Source organism: Wolffia australiana, chromosome 4, assembly GCF_029677425.1.
Source record: "Wolffia australiana isolate 7733 chromosome 4, ASM2967742v1".
Lineage (NCBI taxonomy): Eukaryota > Viridiplantae > Streptophyta > Magnoliopsida > Alismatales > Araceae > Wolffia > Wolffia australiana.
The window spans coordinates 1,154,387-1,159,384 of NC_135838.1; positions in this window are offsets into that span (position 1 = coordinate 1,154,387).

Below are 4,998 nucleotides of genomic sequence, written 5' to 3' on the forward strand. Positions count from 1 at the left end.
ATGGAGAAAGTATGGTTCTATCCTTGATTCAGATAAAAATTTTGAACCACGACTGATTGAAGATGAATCCCCATCACCACCAAGGAAGACAAAGTCGGTAAAAGAATTATATGAGACAAGTATTTTTGCACTTTTGTCACATGATGAACTAGTAAGCTTTGAAGAAGCTAAAAGCAATAAAGAGTGGAAGAATGCAATGGAAGATGAAATTAGGTGTATTGAGAAAAATGACACCTGGAAGCTTATGGATTTTACATCTTCAATTAAACCTATTGGAGTAAAATGGGTTTAAAAAATCAAGCATGCAGCAGATGGGAGTATACAGAGGTATAAGGCAAGGTTAGTAGCCAAAGGTTATGCACAAAATTATGGAATAGACTATTTTGAAACATTTTCACCTGTTGCAAGACTTGAAACAATAAGAATTTTGTTAGCCATTGCAGCTCAAAAGGCATGGAAGGTATATCAGTTTGATGTTAAATCTGCTTTCTTGAATGGTATTTTGAATGAAGAAGTTTATGTTATGCAACCTGAAGGATTTGTGGTTAAGGGAAAAGAGGACAAAGTTTACAAGTTGAAGAAAGCTTTATATGGTTTAAAACAAGCACCAAGAGCATGGTATGGAAGGTTACATCATTTTTTGATAAAGTATGGTTTTCAAAGAAGTGAAAATGAACATACCTTATACATCAAGAGGAGCAAAGGTGATATTATGATTGTGAGTATTTATGTTGATGACATGATTTATATGGGATCATCTGATTCTCTTATTCAAGAATTCAAGAACCTAATGATGTCTGAATTTGAGATGACTGATCTTGGTTTACTTCATCATTTTCTTGGTCTTCAAATATTTCAAGATGAAACGGGAATATTTATCTCTCAAGAAAGGTATGCATTAGAAACGTTAAAAAAATTTAATATGATATCATGCAAGTCATGTACTACTATGAATTCAAATGAAAAGTTGACTTTGAATGATGGTATGACTTTGGTCGATGAGCAATTTTACAGAAGCATGGTAGGGAGTTTAATGTATTTGACAAATACAAGACCAGATATTATGCTATCTGTAAGTTTGGTGTCAAGATTTTTGAGTTATCCTTCTACCCATCATTTTGGAGCAGTGAAAAGAATTATGAGATATATAGGTGGAACCAAAGAGTATGGATTACTACATGATCGATCATCTAATCTTCAGTTGCGAGGATATGTGGATAGTGATTGGGCAGGAGATAGAGATGAAAGAAAGAACACAAGTGGATATGTTTTTCTCATCGGCTTAAGAGCTGTTTCATGGAGTTCAAAGAAGCACAAGACAGTGGCATTATCTTCTTCAGAAACTGAGAATGTAGCCGCAGCAAGTGCAACTCAACATGGAATATGGCTCAAAATGATTTTGAAGGATCTTGGTGTAGATCAAGAAAAAGCTTTTATTTTGTTATGTGATAACATGTCAACAATTTCTATGGCCAATAATCCAGTATTTCATGGAAGAACCAAACATATAGAGATAAAGCATCATTATATTAGAGAACAAGTCAATGCCGGAGCAATTATTATGAAACATTGTTCATCTCTTGATCAAGTTCCAGATGGATTTACCAAGGCTTTGGCTCAAGGAGGATTTGAGAAATTTAGAGATCATCTAGGAGTCAAACAGTCAACATTAAAGAGGATATGTTAGTATTGTTGACTTTTCTAAAGACTTTTATGTCGGTCACTATGTCAGTTGGAACATTAGTTCCTATATATGTACCTAGTTTGAAAATTAAAAATAAGTTTTACATTTCATTTTCTGTGTTATGTTGTGTTGCATATCCAAGTTAGTAGCGAGTTTTGTTCCCAAGCCCCAACAATGTCTCCCTGCAGCCCGGAGATAAGCGTCGTCATTGCTTGCACAATCTTTGGGTCGTTGCTGTAGCTCTTGTAGCAGCGCCCCCACCGTGGGTCTTGGCATACCTGAACCAGTTTGATGAATTCTGTCAAATAAGTATGATTGATAATAATAATAATAATGTACCGTTGAGATGATGAACAAGAAGAGCAAGCATAGAGAAAAAATATGGAAAGGAAGAGCAAGAATAAAAAGAAGAATGAACCATTTTCATGACGGGTGAGAAGAACAAGGACGGTGAAACGCAACCATGGACAAAGGTAATAATAACAATAATAATAACAAGAAGAAGAACATGAATGACGAAGCAGTAGTATGAGGAAGAAAATTTATTTTTTAAAAAACAAGTATGAGGAAAAAGATGATGATGATGAATAAGGAGAACAAGAGTGATGAAACAATAATATGAAGAATAAGAATGGATAAATGAGTGTAATGAAAGAACAGTATGAAATGAAGAAGAATGAATGAGTGGGATGAAGAAGGAGCATTAAATAATATAAAGAATGAATGATTGTGAATTTGTGATGATGGAGATGAAGAACAGTAACTATGAAAAAACAATACGAAGAAGAATAAGAATGAATAATTGTGATGATGGAGATAAAAAACAAGAAGTATGCAAAATAATAGAAGAAGGGGAAGACCAATTACAGCGACGCATGGGGCGAGGCCGTAAGGTATCCCCGTCGCGCGAACTTCAAGCGCCGTAGCCGCGCCGATCCTCTTCACTAGCTCGGGATCCCTGAAAGAGCCAAAGTTATTTGAGAGAGAAACATAATAGGAGTAAGAGAGAGAAAGTACGGGGAAAAAGAGAGAGAAAGAGAGAAAACCCGGCGTTATTGAGGAGTTTTACTCGCCGAGCAGTAGCTGTGAAGACAGCTCGGGAGGCGACTCACTCTGCCGTTGCTTCACACCGCCTAGCAGTCGTTGCCTCACTCCACCGGCAGACGTCTCAAGCCATCGTCTCCTCAGACGGCCGATGATTCTTCTGATAGGAACTTAAAAGATTAGTTAGTAAAATCGAATATACGATATATACTCGTTAGAGATTAGATAATAGGATCCAATATAGGATTAAACATAAATTAGGATTCAATATAGTTAGGATCAGACAGTAGACGGCCAGGATTAAAACACTAAGGAGTTATAACGGTCAGGATTCATTCTGATATATCCGTTATACACTATGGGTTCATAGCACTGATCAACGGCTATGATCGGTGCACCCAATCAGTTATAACGGATACGATTAGTTGTTATAAAGTCAGGTATAAGGCATCGATCAATAGCTGAGATTGGTGATCCCGATCTGTTATAACGGTCGAGATTAAAACAATATTTGAAACTTATATCCGTTGTAAACTGGTACAACGGATATGAATACGATAACTACTTATACTTGCATATAAATACACAATCGATGTTAAAGGAAAAGCTTGCGGATTAATACAACGATCTTGATCTACCTCTGAGTCTTCTCTTCTCTTCTCTTCTTCTTCTCTTCCCTTCTTTCTTTCATCTTCGGCCATGGATACGGTGATTCTAGAAGAACAAACATGGTATCAGAGCCAGTTGTTTCCAAGGCAGAAGCAACGATCGTGGTAGCCTCTTTCTCAGATGCTTCATCTTCGACGAGAAGTAGTGTCACCGTTAGACAAGTCTCAGTGAATATTTCACCAGGAGCCACCGTCTTGATCAAGCTCAATGACGAAAATTATCAGACATGGAAGACTTCAATTCTTCCTATTCTGCAAGGGTATGAAATGTTTACATTTTTTCAGAATGACCCGCCTCCTCTATCCATTCAAGATCCACTGGGAAACATCATGGAGAATCCAGGATACCGACAATGGTGGCTAAATGACCAAAAGGTCTTGGGATTTCTTCATTCAACGCTCTCAGAGTCTGTAATTCCATGCGTCAGTCAAGCCAAAACAACCAAAGAAGCGTGGAATTTGCTTGAGAGTGTCTTCTCCGGTAGGAATAAAGCCAGAGTGATGGAGCTCCATAGAAAATTTCACACTATGGCAAAAGGTACCATGTATGTTGGAGAATATGTACGACATTTTAGATTTGTTACTGAATCATTAGAGGCAGCTGGAGAAAAGGTTGATGAAGATACAATAAACTATACCTTTTTAAGAGGTCTAGGTACTGAGTATAGTCAGTTCGTTATGTGTGTAAATGCTAATCTTGGTCACATGAAGTTTGAGGAGATTGTGACCAATCTCAAGTCCCAGGAAATATACCTGTCGTATCAGCAAAGTTTAAATTCTAGTACATTTCCTCCTATGGCTAACCAAGTGCAGAGTTCTACATCAAAGTATACGCCAAGGAGAGAAAGCTATCAAGCAAAAGGTTACAATTGAGGTCGAGGAAGAGGAAGAACAAATCAATTTCAACCAAGGTGCCAACTATGCACTCAATTTGGTCACAGGGCACGAGAATGTCAAGAATTCACAAGAAATCAACAAACTTGGAGACAACAGAGGCAAAATTTTCAAGCCAATCCACAGGCATTCGTGGTCAATGCTCCTGGAGAAGGAGCATGGTTTCTTGATAGTGGGGCAACCCACCATGTTACATCAAATCCCAACATGATCTGCTCCACCTCAAATTTTCAAGGGAATGATCATCTACTCATCGGTAATGGTACAGGTTTGAAAATTCTGCCTGTTGGTTCCTCTAAGATTTCCACTTGTGATAAAAACTTATTTTTAAAGGATATACTGCATGTACCTGAAATTAAAAAGAATCTGTTATCTGTTCATAAACTAACTCTGGATAATGATGTTTTTATTGAATTTCACCCATTTTATTGTCTTGTGAAGGACAAGAAAACAGACAAAATCCTACTCCGGGGAACAATTAAAGATGGACTTTACTGTTTAGAGCAAAATTCTGAAATTCCAGCTGCATTCATGGGAGAAAAATCATCATCAGATGTGTGGCATTCCCGGCTTGGGCATCCTCACTTTTGAATTTTAAAATTTGTCATAAAGAAATTTGGACTACCCTTTTCAGATCTTTCAAAAAAGATTTTTTGTGATTCTTGCAGTATTTCAAAATTGCATAAACTTGCATTTTCTGAAACCCAT